The 18003-nt window shown below is 27.2% G+C and overlaps 1 pseudogene; it reads right to left on the bottom strand.

Moving 5' to 3' along the window:
* Positions 1-1416: 1416 nt before the first annotated feature.
* LOC125807689 (transcription factor RAX2-like) overlaps positions 1417-18003 on the bottom strand; it is a 17235-nt pseudogene continuing 648 nt past the window's right edge.

The following is an 18003-nucleotide window of genomic DNA, read 5'->3' as shown; positions in this document are numbered from 1 at the left end:
ACCGATTTTAACTTCAACGATGGAAGACAGGAAGCTTATCAAGAGAAATTAGCCCTCGATTCCGAGTTTTTACTATCTTTCATCATAATATTAACTTTTTTCCTCTATTTCCTTTTCCTTTTGCTTAGTTTTATATTATTTCTACGAACAACTAATGAACAAAAATTTACTAGTGTTTCTAATTTGAATTCATGCTAAATAAACCTATTAAAGGTTTAAATTTTTCCTACTAAAAGGTTCTTCATTTTTAGTATTTAAGTACAAGATGTCGTCTGATTAACTAAGGGGTAGAGGAATATATCGTAATCATCTCATTATGCGTACATTACTCGATCGATTCATAATACATAATTTTATATTACGTATGTTTGTACAGCAATTGATGCCTGTCCCAACCAACGTGTTATATGGCAAACGAATATTATATAACTTGTAAAGGTTTAATTTTATTTTTTTTGAATAAGACAGAGATTCTGAATTTGTTTTTCTGTCATTTTCATATCTTTAGCTAAATTAAAAATACAACCCCTAAAGATTTCCTTGCAGTAGGTATTGTTTATCTTCTTTTTGCTGGCATATTGACTCTTAAATTAATTCTGATTTTACCAGGACATATCTTTAATTTTCTATAGTGCCAAAATACTATTAGTCTCTTTGTCCAAATTAATATGATTTACTTTTATTTTTAATCGGTCTAAAAATTAAAAGAATAACACATTTCTACGTTTAGTAACAATTTAACTCTAAAATGTTTATTTTAACTTAAATGAAATGATTTCTAGCCACACAAGTATATATGACTTATTTTAAACAAAAAATTTCAAAAATCTTTCTTTCTTTTTTAAACTCCATACCAAATTAAACTAGCTCATATAAAAATTGAGACGGAGGGAATACTTTGTTTTATTGAAGAACGTACAGTGGGTGCTTGATTAGTGACTTTCACTGTCTGACTCTTGCATCATGATATGATAGGCTTCTTGAGTACTTTCACCATGAACTAAAATTACATATTTTTCAGAGTACTTATAGATAGATAGGATGGAGACTACATAAGGATAGGGAAAATAGGGGTAGAAAACAAAAATATACTACTAGTCGTAGTACATATCACATACTCTCTTTCCGTCTTAATATGTATGACACTATTATACTTTAAGGAATATAACAACTTATAAATTCGTGATTTAAAATAACTCATCAATGTTGTTACTCAATATAGAATTGTGTCATTTCTTTTTTGAGACCGAAAAAAAAAAAGTGACTCAGGGACAAAGAAAGTAAGTAGTAATTACATCATCACTACATAAAATAAGAAGAAGATAAAAGCTAGTACTAATTCAGTGGAAGCAAAATAAAAGCTTTCCATGAATAAATTCCATTACAAGTACTCACACCTACAAAATAAAATTAAAATTAACCCCAGTACCCTACATTGTTACATCCATTGCCATTGCTAGAGCTACCTCTAATCAACTCCTTAACTTCTTCAATATTAGTATGATGATCATACTGTAATTGACTAGTTTGAAAGTTATTCCCAAAATATCCATTTAACTTTTGATGATCAGCCCAAGTACTACAATAATTGTCTAAGTGTAGACTTTTGGGTTTCTTCAAAAGGAATTTGACACATTATTTCCTCATTTCTATAGCTAATTTGGTTGCAACTTAGCCCATCAGATCGACTACAAGAAATTGGACTTTTTGCAGCGATGGAAGTCGCCACAAAAGACCACAAAATCGCCACTGTAAGTTTTTAGTGGCGACATTGGAGTTGTGGCAAGTACTTCCATAACTAAATGTTTTTTGTGACGACTTATTTAGTTGCCACTAAATATACCTATTAACGGCGACTTTGCCACAAAACGTTAACCAATATGCCACAGAAAAAGGTTTAACAAAATGGATCTTAGGAAGGTCGCCACAAAACAAAATGCCTTTTGTGGCGACTCTTGGTAGGTTGCCTCAAAAAATGTTAACCTTTAGTGGCGACTCTAGATTGGTTGTTACAAAAGAATTTCCTTTAGTGGCAATTTGTGTCGCTACTAAAGCTAATTTTTCATTAAAAAAAAAAATACGCAGGATATTTACACTAATTTCCCTACATTACATTATTGACATCACTACAAAATATGCTGAAGCAAAATAACATAAGAACATTTTATTATCAACCAAATACTCAGCACAACAAAGTATACAATATATAACGTGTAAATTTCATATATGACATATATTATAGTACTATTTTCAAGCTATAGCAGTAGATCTAGACTTTCAAGTTATAGCATTAAAAATTTCAGGTTATAACAAATTTATAAAAAATATATATATATTTTTATTAATTGGAAAAAGCTTAAAAATAAAATAAAAAGATAACCGAAAATTAAAAAAAAAACGGAATTAGCAATAATAAAGTAAAAAACTGAAATTGTGGCCTGTAATTTAATTTGAACTTATTGTAGATAATTAATGATTAGCATGAAATAAGGGATCCAAACAAATTAACCATATTTTTTATCCTTAATTCACTCAAAACAGTTAAAATAAAATAAAAAATCAGATCATATCCTTTTTTTCTTCAACATTTCTCTCTCTTAATTCTTCAGCCTAAAAGATTAACACAATCAAGTAATTGAAGGTTTTTTTCATTAAAAAAATTGATTTTATTGAGATGGACAATTACGTATCAATTCTAATTAAACATGGTGGAAGATGGGATCATTCGGGTTAGTATTTATTATTGTTTAGTGTTTGTTTTTAAATTACATTGAAATGAAAAAAAAAAAATTAAACTGTAAACTGTCTCTATGTTTAAGATGATATCATTACTTGTTAACTGTTGTGAAATGTATAATATTAGTGATTTTCTGAATTTATGATTGTTTTGTGTATTTTTTTTTAAATTATAAAAGTAATTGTATATTTATGAATGAATTTAATAGAATTATTGGAAAGAAATTTGTAAGAAAATGTGTTTCGTAAGATGTAAACAAAGTTATTTGAATTTTTGACGAATTGTATAACAAGTGTTTTAAGTTGGTATTAAATTATAAATTTTAGTGTGTTATATTAGATGTTGTCATTTATGAAGTAATTAGTGAGATAGAAATGAATTATTTGGTACGATAAGATATAGATATTTGTAATGTATGATTATTTGTTGTATGAAATGTGTATTAAGTGAGTTTGAAAGTTGTTATGAAATAAGCTGACTTAATGATATATGTATGAAATGTATATTAAGAAAGTATGAAATTTGTATGAAAGCGTGTCCAATAATCTGAAAAAAAGTTATTTGAAATTTTGACGAATTGTATTATAATTGTTTTAAGGTTGTATTAATTTTGAAATTTTATTGTTGACATTTTTGTATAAATTTGTGTGACATTAATGAAGTATTTTCGTAAAAAAAAATGTACATATTTGTTGTATGAAATTTGTATTAAAATAGTATGAACGTTACTATTTGAATGATATTTGTATGAAATGTTTTTTGATTGAATATAAAATTTGTTTTGTAATGTTCTGACTATCTGAATGATAATTGTATTTTGAATTGTTTGTTTATAATGTGAGACTAATTTATATTTTTTTTAATGAAACAGGGAATTATGTCAATTTTCAAATGGAGGGGGTTATATATGATTCTTCTAGTCTTTATAGTGGTCTAGTAAGTGCAATAACATCGCAGCTTATGATAGAGACTAATATAAATGATTTAGCGATAAAATATTTAGTAAATGATAGATGTCCACCTGTTAAAATCCACAATGATATTGGTGTGCGGGTTTTTTTAGATCAAAAGAAAGTTAATTTAGATTTCTTTACTAAATATCCATTGTGCATAACTTTGAAGAATATATCAATGGATAATGTAATTGAGATTTCAATTAAACATGTAATTGAGATTTCAACTGAAATAGCCAACGTAAAACTAGTTCATATTGTATCCAATTTGTATAAATTTAGTATTGAATTGATATCCCATTGGAAAATTGAAAAATCAACAGGTGGTTGAGATATCAATCAAATTAGACAACCTAAACAAGTTAATGTTGTATTCAATTGGTATCCAACAGATATCCCACTTGAAAATGAAAAAAATAAAATATAACTGATATTTCAACCAAATTAGACAATCTAAAACAAGTTAATGTTTTATCCAATTTATATACACTTGGTATCCAACTTGAAATTTTAGAACAAAGACAAAAAATAAAAATGTATAAAATTAGTATCCAACGGGTATAAATGCGGGAAGAATAAATTTGGTTGTAAAACAATGCATATTATATATTGTTGTCAGAAATTGTAGCAAAAGAAATATACATCACCCAAAAATCAAAACATGTAATTAAAAGTCTAAACTGCAATAATTAATACAAATTCTATATTTTCCGCTCTCTTCAATTTATATTCCGTATTCAAGTGTGATTTTTTTTCATCATATTTACGCTAAAATTTAAGAAATCCTTATTAAAGATTTTATGATCTCATATTATCTATATATATCAACAAATTTCAGAATTAAATATACTTATTTCACCAACAAAACAATATTTTAGATATAGAAAAACACACCAAAAACAAGTTCAAAACTTAAGTAAAACGGGTTTTTTTCCTCAAGAAATCAAGTTTTAGATTAATTAAAATAAAAAACGAAATCAAATTTTCAAAATATAGAATTCTTAATTCTAAAAAAATCAGATTAAAAAAAAAACAATATCAAAATTTAAAATAAAAAAAAATATGAAGAAAAGCAAAAAAAAAAAAAATAGATTAAAGAGAGAGAAAATTACATGTTAAAATATACGGTCATAAATTCATTTTTTTAAAAAATAATTAAAGGCCCCAATAGTCATTAATAAATAAAAGTTATTTGAATAAGTTAAAAAATCCCTTAAAAGGTGTAATACATAATTACAAATTGATTCTCTCTCATTAATATTATTTCTCTCACCTATTAATTATATAAAAAGAACTGCAATCAATATAATTAAATAATTAATAATGTAAAAAGATTAATCATTTAATAAAGTAAATTTTAATTGATTTTTAAATGAAGTTAAATTTAATTGATATGTTATAACCCGTAATTAAACTGTTATAAGTAAGAATTTTTTAAGAGTAGGTTTAAAACTCGTAATATTGTCTCTTAAATGTGTATATAGTGTGATTTTTCCATATATTATTAGCAATTTCATAAGTCATCAATTCTAGATACAGTTTATGTCCAAAGAAGAAAAGAAACAATAAATTTTCAAGTACATAATAAGTTATTCAAATCACTAGTTCTCTTTTTTCCTTCGGGCTTTTTACTTGTTCTTCGAAGTAAGCCTTTTTCGAGCACTTTACTAGCAAATGTTGCACATCAAGGAGTTCTTAACATCTTCATACTTACTCCCTTCCCCCAAATAACATCATCTTTTATATACACAATATGTGAAACATCTGCAATAAGTTGTTAACAACATAACATCATGATGTATTACGAAAAATAAAGACCAAAATTAATCGGAAGTGTGTATCTCGAGAAAATGCAACATATCTTAGTGTCGAAACTATGAGGTGAAGATTGAAACTTAGCAATCTCAGAGAAATTTGCAACTTACAGAAATTTATTGGAGTAGGTTTTAAGCTTCTCAACATCCATAAGAAAAAAAACCAATCAAGCAGAAGTATTTATAAGAAACTACTTAGAACCTATCAAAAATATAAGAAATATTTTTGTTATTTCCTCTCAACTTATAAGCGTAAAGTTATTAGTGTTTTTTGGTCTCATTTTCTTAAGACAATCTAAAAATGATACAGTTGGTAAGTGTTCATACAAAATGAAGTACGATGAAACTATCAGTTATCACCCTAAAATCAACAAAGATGACAGTTAAGATAAATTAACTCAAAACATTTGAATATGAGATGTGAGCCTCGAATTTGTAATAATATATTGGTGAGGATAAGCACAGTACCATTATTGACTAACCTTTTAATCAGAGTTAAAAGTTCCATGAGAAGTAAGACGTGGAAAAAAAAGTAGGATCAAACACCTGAATTAGTGAAGTACAAGTGTAACAAGTGCATTAAATCAAGCACCAATATAAGGGGTTCAACCATTAATGAACATGTCATTTTTCTGGCAGAAATTATTTTGTTCACATAGATCATATATAAGGAAAAAAATGAAAGATACTCATTCTAATGATAAGTGTATATGTCGTCTATTAACTTCTAGCCTAATTCCAATAATCTTGATAACAAAATTTCATGTCAATAATGAGAATTTAGTGGTCTATATGGGTAATTTTGTACAGAGGATCGACATATATTCTAATCAAGACTCAGCCAAAATGTCAAACATTAAGTGTTAAAAGTTCAATTGATAAAATAACCATTAGCTTACATACCTCTTTATTCTAGTCAAGTCTATAGAGTACAAATGATAGTAGCAAAATTTATACAACAAGTCCAGCTATCATTCCTCCCATTGTTCCTACAAGAGAAAAATTTGGACAAATTAAAATTTCATTAAGGCAAGAGATACAAAATCAAAATAGTGTATTTTAATTCATTACAAATAGAAATTTTCAAGAACAGAACACGCCAACATCTAGAAAACTAAGTGAATAATGAAGAAATGTAATTCAAGAGACACTAATGGCAAATACACTGATAAATACAGAATTCTCAAGTTATAGTCGATGGAAGAAATTTCTGACATCTAACTTTCTTAGCATCTTCAAGAATATATGTTTGTGACTATTAGACTGGCTTATGTATAAGAGCATATACAAGGTGTAACATTCTGTTACAACATATTGACGAAGGACGAAGAAAAGTCTGAAATACAATTAACGTTTGATTGACTATATAAAAAGATTAGAAACTCGTATGCTTTGAGGCAACACAGAGAACATATGTGTATTAGAATAACAAAGTCTTTTTCGGTAGATGTTTTGACAAAAAAAAGTTGAAAATGTAACTGATGTGGATCATTTTAGAATTCCCCGACTCCCATAATAGTTGTACACCAAAACTGAGCTTAGATCCTTTTTTGTACAAATCAGAGCTACCTAAGTGTTGTTACTACATTAATGAAAATAGATGGTAGAAAAAAAGCAGTAAGAACATCTCACTGTTGGACCTCTCATAACAATAAGGTAAACAACTTTAATATTCAAGAATACTACCTGTTTACTTGCTTATCAATTTACTCTTCTAGGGAAGTACTTCTAACTATATACAACTTCATGCAAATAAGTTAGATGTTCAAAAGAACCAATTGAAAAAGATAAAAAAAAAGTAAGCATTTGTTACAGCAAAACTAACCTTCTCATCTCAATATATTCAATATCTCCTAGAGAATAAAATGAACTCTTTGATATTTTGTTGTTTAGCGCCCAAAATTGCTCACTTACTCAGTTTCAACCTATCATAACAAGCAAGTGAATAATCAAGAAAGATAACACGACTTGATAACAAAAGGCTTAGTTTTTCTATCCTGATAACAAACTCAGATAGCAAAGTAATTCCAAACCGTAACAACTAGTCACATAATTACTCAAGTCCCCAAATGCCCACTAGCATTTTAGATATGAGCAAGAGAATATGTAAAGAAAAAGAAGAATACTGAAATTAGCATATATCACGAACAACTGAATAACGCTTCTGATTTCTAACAACAATACTCGAATCCATTAGAAAAGATCCAAAGACAAATAAAATTTACAGGTTTAGCTACAAAGCATATACAATCCAAGGAAGTAAATAAAGAAAATTCTCTCACCGTTTTACAATCTCGACCGTGGAAAGGCTTCGAGAGACAAGGCGGAGACTTGGGGGAACTGGGATCTAGAAAAAAATACAAGCTGGAGCGTTTTGGGTCTTGTAAATGAAAGAGCAACTTTCACATATAGCAAACATAAAAATCATATTTGTATCTTATAGTTATAGTTTGCATAATTGCGCTCCATAGCAAATTTTATGTTTGCTATAGAGCTATTAATCTGTATATTTCAGGATTCATTCGAAGCTATATACAATTTTATTTTCTATAAATTTAATAAAAGACTGTAAATTCTGTTACAAAAAAGGAAGACAATCGCTAAACTCACGCAAAAACATCTCTTTCCTTCTACGACTTCTTCATCAGTAGTGACTCCATTGTAACTGGGTACACGTTTGCCTAGAAATTTAACACCCTGAAAAATAATACATATACAGTTTTACTCAAATATACATATATACATAATTATGACTTACTGTGTATAAATATGACACAAATACAATTAGCGAATTGTATAAAATAAGATTTAATTCAATTTATCCTATACAAGTTTTATAAATAAGATTATACATTATACAACACATTTCAATTGTATAATCGTTTATATTGTATATATAGTGAGATTATTGTACTTCTATTAATAGAGGAAGTTTGTATATTAAACCTAATGGCTAAAAAAATATAGATTTGTATAAATAAACATATAAAAAAGTACATATGGTCATTATGTATAACACTAATTTTATCTGAATATAACATAAACATGTTTTATATGGATATTATATATTATACAAAACATTTCAATTGTATAATTGTTAATATTGTGTGTATGGTAAAATTGTTATAATAACTACTGCTATTTATACAATAAGTTTGTATATTAAACCTAACGGATGTACATATTTGTATAAACAAATAGATATAGGAAAAAAAATTACAGAGAAAATATAAGACTAATAGACAAGCATAACATATACAAACTAATGATTATACAAATACCTGAACTTCTTCATGTTCATCTTGCTCCAATGAGCTAGAAACAATTCTAATATACAATTGCTTTATACAATAAGTTTGTATATTAACCTAATGGCTAATATACAATTGCTTTTCCTTTCCTCTTCTTACTTGAACTAGTATCGTACTGATCTTTGTCACCTCCCTCAACAATTTCAGATTGCTTCGATTTTGCACTAATTTCACCCAATCTGATTGGGTCATTCTTAAATTTGAATCTGATGTCTTTAATTTCTTTGGATTTGGCTATTGAACCTGCAACCTCTCCAAAATCCTAAGTTAGACTCAAGAAAAATGTTCATCCATTGTAGATGTGAAAATTTTGTATGGATTATGATTTCATATGAAAGTTAAAGAAATAAGGGGAAAATTGAAAAAAATCGATTGATAGGTTTTGGCGGTACTTGAAATTTTTGAAATCGCGATTGAGAGCGTAGTAATGAAGATTTGAAATTCAAAACTGATTTTGTGGAGAAAATTTAGGAGAAATTAAATGGTATGGGAGAGAGGAAGAGATGAAGTGAATTGTATAAAGGAAATGACTTCCCTTTTTTTTTTAATTTGTGGGACCCGTCAGTAGCAAGATATGTGAAACTGTAGCTATTCAAAGGAAATAAATGAAACAGTAGCTATATTATTTATTTTCAATTAATAGTTTGCCATTATGCACAATTTTCCCTAAATGAAAAGGGGAATATCATTAGGGATTCTATTTAATCAATTTTGGGTTTCTTTTGCATTTTGTCTATTTATTTAATTTATGAAATTATCTAAATTAAAAATGACATTTCTATAAACTAAAAAAAACAAGTAGAACAAAATAAGTGTCTCATAAACTAATTATTTTTATAGTATGCAAAGAGTTTCAATATTTGGGTACTTATTTAATAGTAATCAAAACTCTAATATTTATTTATCAATATAAAAATAATAAATAATAATAACTTTATAATATATTTCAATGATATATAAAAATAACTAATAAAATAAAGTATATTTTATAACAAATTTCTAATAAATCATAATTTTATATTGAGGGATGTGTATGATTTTTACTATATTTAGCTTATCTGGAATTACTATCAACTATTATTTAGTAATAAAGGACCAAACACAGGTTAATAACTTTTTTACATCTATAAAGAAAATTTTGGTTTTTCTATAGAAAATTATAAATAATAAAGAATAAAAGATTTTGTGGCGACTATAAAAAAATGCCACAATAGCTCCACCCTTTAGTGGCGATAGGGTCGCTACAAAGATATATTTTGTGGCAACTTCTTAAAAGTCGCCACAATTTTTTTTTCATTCAGATTATATTAGAAATATTAATTCATATTTGTGGCGACTAATGAATTGTCGCCACTAAAAATTCCACATTTAAAGGCGACCATTGGGATCGCCACTAATACTACCACTTTCTGCAGCAACCATTTGAAGTTGCCACAAAAGCTCTTTTTTCTGTGGCACCTATATGTGTCGCCACTAAAAGTTGTCGCAAAAAATGACATTTCTTGTAGTATATATTGTACATGAGGAACAAGAACTAATTGCTTGCATGGGATTCATTAAGCTTTGATCATGAAAATTATAAGAATGTTGATTGTTTGTACCTAATTGAAAGTTCATCATGTTATTGTTGTTGTACATGAAATTTGGTTGGACTAGTGGAATGGGCTCTAGATATGAATCTCTTCAAAGATTTGAAATTGATGCTTGGGATTGGGTTTGGGGTTGAAAAGTTGTTTGAAGAGTGCTTGTAGGAGGAAACAATATATTAGATGATGAGTGAATAAAACCTATGAACTTCTTCTTAAGCTTTGTGTTCCAATAATTTTTTATATCATTGTCGGTTCTTCCGGATAATTGAGTTGCTATAACTGACCACCTGACACATAAATGTACAACATTTAAGTTTATATATATATGTTAACCGTATAAATAGTTTCTACACTATTAATTTGATTTAACCATCTACGGATAACATGAGTATATATATCAAACATGTTGCGAAAAGTTACATGTTATTCAAGTTAACTTATATAAATATAGTGTAAAATATCTTTAAAGTACCAATATACAAAATTTAAAGTCAAATTCATAAGATAGGAATGTTAAACCTTTTTGTAATAACGATTGTTTGGATATTTTGTGATTGTTATAGTTAAATTTGTTGTGGAGAACATATAATATAACAAGATGTGAAATATCAATTCCAAATTAAAAAAATCTTGAATGTCAAAATGAAATAAAGATCTGACTGCATGTACTTAATTGAAAAAGGGAAAAAATAGAATAGTTTTCAACATTTTTGGATTTGTGTCCTATGAGGCGGAACCAGGATTATGAGTAATTTTGGGTTCTAAATTTATTCTAAATTTCCTTTAAAATTGATAGGGGGGGTTGAACCCACAACTCTATAGTGTGGAAAATATCTCCACAGATACTTTCTTACCATAAAGTTATCAATCAATTTTGTTAGGAGTTCACAAGTTAACAAAAAAGCTACTGGGTTCATTCGAACCCACAAACTCCACCTAGCTCCGCCTATGGTGTCCTAAAGCTGTATTTGTGTAATTAAAGACTTGATCCAAGATCTAAAACTGGCATGCATGCAGAAGAAATGTCTATGGAGTATTACTTTTCTTTTTGAGTCTTAATATTTATCTTTTAATTTCCCTTTTTCTACACCATTGAAGTTCTTCTTTCAATTTTTTAATTTAATGAGATTTATTTTAGTCTCAAAAGTCATGCAAACACATGATAATTGAAGAAATTTAAGGGGCACCAAAGGTAGTAGATAATTAATTAGTGACCAAAACAGAAAATAAAATAAAATGGAGAACTGTTAAATAAATTTGGCTTTAAAAACTAATTTGTAACCTGCTTCTAATTCTGGCATATAAACTGCATATAACCCTATCTTCCTCTTCAGTAAAATTACCATGCCTTATATTTGGCCTTAGATAATTTAGCCATCTCAATCTACAACTCTTTCCACACCTCTTTAGTCGTGATCCAAAACCATAATCTCATCAAATTATATAAACAGCAAATATAAAAGAAATACATTCCACATGCATAGTCATCATTATATATATAGCCGGTGTCAATATTTGAACTTTATTGGTTCTAATATTTTCACATGTACCTCCTTATTAGAAGTAGTATCAAGTAGTAATCGCGTAATTTCTTTTTCTTCGGTACTTATTAGTGTCTATTACTTCATTTGCTTTGGTATCCTGTTATTTTTATTGTCTTATTTATTTTTTTGCAATCCTGCTTTGAATGCTTCTTCTTTTTTGAGTCGAGTGTCCATTAAAAACAATATTTTTATCCTATAAATGTCAGGGTAAGGTCTCCGTACGTAGATTCCATTTATGATATTACACTAGTTGTTATATTTTTGAATGTCCATATATTGAATTAGTTTCCTAATATAAATATAAAATTTGAAATAAAAGTTAATGGGATCGACCGAATCCGTAGGTTTAGTCTCTTGTAGCTGCACCATGCATGGTCATCAACACATAAAGAGATGAAATAAAATTAAAAAAAGTATTTTTATTTGGTTTTCTTACCAACTTTTTGAGGAAGAGCAATCCAATTTCCACCAGTACCATATTTTTCAATGAATTCTTTAAGCTTATCATCTTCTTCAGGTGACCATGGCCCTTTTTTCACATTACTTATCACAACAAGAGATCTTCCCATTTCTAGTCTAGATAGAGAAATGTACAAGGACTCTTATTCTGTTATATATTTGTCTTATATAAAGAGTGACTTGGGATTTAGAACAACAAAATAAAGAGATTAAATTAATTAATTAAGAGGTACACTTTTTATAATAATTAAAAGGTATACAGGTCAAATGGATAGGCCTATTTCTAATTTTTTTTTTTTTTTTTTCAAATAGTTTTAATCTCAAATACTATTGGAAAGGTCTTAATTTATAAACTTTGCATTACTCTTAACCTTGTAATTCAATTGTTTCATGTGTTCAGATAAAATAAATTTGCTTAACTAATTGATGATTGTAGCTTGATTAATACTGAATAATTTGACATCTTCCAAATTACTCCCTCAGTATTAAAATACTTGTCATAGTTTTCTTTTTTAGAGTTAAACAATCTGAACTTTGATCAATATTTTAAGATATAAAAATTATAATTTATAATATTTTTTTATATAATTTTTGAATATCCAAATTTTAGTTTTAAAATATCGGATATATCTAATCTAATTATTTAACTTTGAAAATTAATAAATGTACTCTTAAAAAGTGAAACATGACAATTGTTTTAAAACGGAGGGAATACTAAGGTATATTAATTGTAACTATTACTAATAGGAAAAACCAAATACTACTCCTATAAGAGAGACACTGTACAAAACGTGTGAGTAATCCATGTAGGATGGAGCAATGTGCTTCCTCATATGATTTTTGAAAAATTTCTAGATAAGCTAACTTTTCATGTTAGATTAATTTTTATTTTTTAATCATGGTTTTGAGGTCGGGATTTATTTAAATTTTGGCGTATATTGAATTTTATACATATTATAAAATATATAAAAAGAGGCGTCGAAATTGATGGACAACTTACTATTTTTTTATTCAAAATCAACGAATTCAAATATATCGGAGAATGGCAGTACAAATTCCCTCGGTTAAAACAAAGGATCATCTGTCGATTTCCTTAAATTAAAAATTGATATAATTTTTTGGGAAAAAACAGTAGACGTCGAAGGTTTTGTTCGTCGATTTTCATCAATATAAATGTAGCATCTTTGAATCGAATACAAGTATTTTTATACACATTGAACAATTCAACCCCTAGACTACATATGTTATTTGATAAAATATTTTTGTTGTTTATAATTTATACTCTTCAACCGCAGTTTTACACTTGAAAAAATGTTGGATTCCCTCAGTTTTCATTTTTTTTTTTAGAAACGAGGGTCTCCACGATTTCACAAAAACAAGATTCAATTTATTTTAAAAAATAATTTTATGTTAAATTAAAATAAAACAAACAAATTGAAACGAGGAGAGCATAAAAGGCAAGTACATGTCAAGATACAAATAGATTTTCTGCTAAACCTTTTCTGTAGAGTCCTTTTGTATAGTGACATATCAAAATAATTACATCGTTCTCTCTCCTTTAGTCATATTGATACCAGGTAAAATTAATTCATTGGTCGTAAATGAATGTGCAGGTTCTTTTAGATTAATTGACTCATTAATTAACGTTATTTCTTGAATTGTCCCTTTTGCACACACTAGCTAGCTAACTATAGACAAATTATATTTACTGCTCCTGATCAAACATTAATGGAACACTTCTAACATACAATTAATGAACGTACCTTAAAAGTTCTACTGTAATACTCCCTCCGTCCACAATTGTTTGTCAGGGTAAGGTCATGCACATCCCTCAAGGAAAATTTAATACAAGGTGTAATTTGACTAATATAACCCTACTATATCAAGAATACCAAAAGTCCACATAACTTTTCAATTGAACTACACAATCATTAAGGACAGAATTGGAAAAAAATGACTAATTATTTCTTGATTGTTTAAATTGACAATTAATTTTGGACATCTATTTTTAGTATACTTGCCAAACAATTGTGGACGGAGGGAGTATGAAATTGAAGTTAACCAACTACCAAAAGGACTAATCGAAAAAAGTTTTCTTGGAGGGTATTCAAAGAATATCGACAAATTGCACCAAATTCATAAATCAAATTAAATTAAGATATTTAAAATTTGACTCTCTAGCTCACCTCTCTCCCTATGTTATGTATTTTGTATTTTAGAACTTATCTAGTCTGATATATATATATATATATATATATATATATATATATATATATATATTCATAGACTATCTCGTTCGCTTCCCTCCTATGTAGTTCGTTTCTCTCTATTTCAATGCATCTGGTAGCAAAAATACATGTATGTAAATGTATCTAATTTAAATATGATATGAAATTATTAATTAGTGAGATAATCTGTAATTGTTTCAAAATATAGGAATAATTATTCCCTCCATTCCATATTAATTTAATTTTTGAGGCATTTTTCAAATTAACTTAATTGTTTGATTTTCAAGACTACTTTTAGAATGTTCTTCCAATTTTACCCTTCATTAGTTAGTATTGGAAGTAGTGATTAATTAATATTTAGTTATTTTAATCACAAATTTGACAATAATTAATAAGGGTAAAAATGGAAAACTATGTTCAATTTATGTCTTAATCTATTTTTCTTAAAGGGTGTGAAACACCTCAAAAATTAAATTAATAAGGAATGAAGGGAGTAGTAAATATAGTAGAAATGTTTGTTTGGTTAGGTAGTTATGGGTTCAGGGATATTGGATTTAGTGAGCCCATTTAAGGTGTCTCGTCCAAGCCCAGAGTTTGTTCTATCTTGTTATTTGTGCTAGAATTTGATGCTTTTGATATAGGTTCGGCATTGTGAGTGATATATGGAAAAAAAATGATAAATATATTCCTGAATTATCATAAATGGTATGTCAATATCATTCGTTGTACTTTAAGGTTATTCATATTCTTACCGTCAATCTTTTGGGTTATATTTACCCTTATAACAAACGGAGGATCACGTGTTATTATCTAAACGGTCTATCCAAAATCAATTTAATTTTTAACCACAAATTAATAAAACCCACCCATCTACCCATAATCTAACCCACCCACGACCCGCATAACTCAAACCCTCGATTCTTCCACAATTTTTTTTTTCCGTCCAGCAATAGTTCTAAGGTAGGAGCTTAGTCGTCGCCGTCCTAATCTGCTCCAACTTGCACCTTGTTAGCACATTATAAGTGATTACATTCACTATTTTCTGGTCAATCATGGTAGCTATGGACATACCCATCATTGTCGGTAAAGAACACGACAATCTTGATGGTTGTAGTAGGTGTTTGTTCTTGTGTTCCGTAGATTTAGTTTCCATCTCCGCTACCTTTTCGGTTGTTCTTTATGAATCTCTTATTTGGATGGTTTAACGTGTGTTCTCTCTGGTAACCCATTTAAGATCTATCAATTTTTTCTCTCTGGTAAACCATATGAGAAACCATCTAATTGGAACTTAACGTTTAAATAACGTTAAAAGCATATTTAAGTAATGTACAAAATTGTAAAGAAAATATTATTATATAAACAGAAAAATATAAGAAATTATTATATCAAAACTGTCCAATACACATCCTTTGCTATAAAATTTCTAAAGTTATCTATTTATTTATTTTTAAAATTGTTTTAAAAAAAATAAAAAGATTCTTCAACTATAAATAATTATCCCTAAAATTTCTCACCCACTTATTTAACTTCCTACCTCAAAAAAACTCAACCATATTAATTCACTAAATTTATATACGACAGTCTTTTCTTTAGTTTTTCCAAGAAAAAAAATGCATCTGAATAAAGGTAATTCAAAGCAATAATATATATATATATATATTATTACTATTATTATTATTATTATTATTATTATTATTATTATTATTATTATTATTATTATCTATCTATCTATCTATATATAAAAGTAGAAGAAAAACTGACACATGTCAACACCACAAATTTTCAGTATTTTAAATAATTTTAAATATATAATAGGATAGGAAAAAAGTGACGCATATCATCACCATAGAATTTGTGAATTTGAGTTTTTTAAATAATTTAATTTTGTATTAGTTAGTTAATTTTAAATTAAATTTAAAATTTAAAAATGTTTAAACAATCTGTAAACTTTTCCAACGTATTCTTTTTTTAAAATTAGAAATATCTGTTTACTATAATAATAATAATAATAAATAAATAATAATACAAAAATCTACTGTTACAAAATTTGTTGTTTCAAAAATGAATTAATCTTCATTTTATGATGACAATTAATTAGATAATTTAGCTATTATTTTAAAAATATTCAAACTGAATGCCAAATAAATCCAATATGAAATCCATAGTTAAAAAAAAATACAAACAGCTTAGTCATTAATTAAAATTTTAAAACCGATTGCCAAAACAATTAAAAAAGAAATATAAATTTTATCCCACTTTTACACATTGCTAAAAAATAGGATCCAATTAACTACTAACCAATTCATTTTGAATTTTAAATTTTAAGCAGCCCAATTAAATAAATAACTATCAGATGTATCAATTATCCAAATGTTATATAAAGCCCTAACTTAAATAAAAATTGGCACTTCAAAATTTCAAACAATTTTAAAATCTTCTACTTGCAATTATTGAAAGGAATTTAGTTTCCAATAGGCAAAGAACTCCTAAACATCATTTTGTCCGAGTAAGTTGCCAAATATTTTTATACTTTTCTTACACGAAGAACTAGGCCGATGACTTTAGGAAATGGTGTAATTTACCTAGCATATGTGGCTCAATATTTCTTTGACGGTAAATCTTTATTACCTATGCTTCCTATAAATATATTTGTAGCATGTAAAAAATTTCAGATCAACACTAATTAAGAATTTTTGTTCCATATATATTTTTAAAAGGCCGAAAAAAAATGTGTAAGTTAGTTGTGATGTATGCGTGAATGTCGTTAAAAGTAAAATGTTCATTTTCACACACGAAGGCTGATGAATAAGTATGTTAAATATATCACGATCTGCAAATATACATTGGTGAGTTATATTCGATGGAAATGCTAATGTTATTAATAATGAGTAATCATGATAACACATTCGTAGGTTGAAATTTGATTTGTTTTAGGAGGCTACTAATTGTATTCCTCCCTTTACATATTTTTTCTTTATAAAAGAGAATCAACAGTTACATACATAAGCAAAATTATTGTTTATTCAGTAATATCAGAAATCAGAATCAGAAATATAGAAAAAGAGGAAGCATAACTGCAATATTTTTTAATGAATAAGGTGGTTTGCAAATATCCTTATTAATCTCATTTTTATTTTTTTTAGAAATAAAGGTATTTGAAAATATCCTATTAATCTCAAAAACAAATGCTTTATAAAAATTATATAAATAAATAATTTTGAAATTAGCAAAAAATATATCTAACAAAAAATTTGTCGTGGATAAAATTCCAATAATTTATAACACAATTGATTTTATCCAAATAACAAAAACTTTGATAAATTTTTATAAAATTTCATTAATTGAAAAATAGGACATTACTTATTTAA

The sequence above is a fragment of the Solanum verrucosum genome, unplaced genomic scaffold, assembly GCF_900185275.1.
Source record: "Solanum verrucosum unplaced genomic scaffold, falcon-dt-bn FXZP01000183.1, whole genome shotgun sequence".
NCBI classification, from domain to species: Eukaryota; Viridiplantae; Streptophyta; class Magnoliopsida; order Solanales; family Solanaceae; genus Solanum; species Solanum verrucosum.
This window is presented reverse-complemented; position numbering and strand designations above follow the sequence as displayed.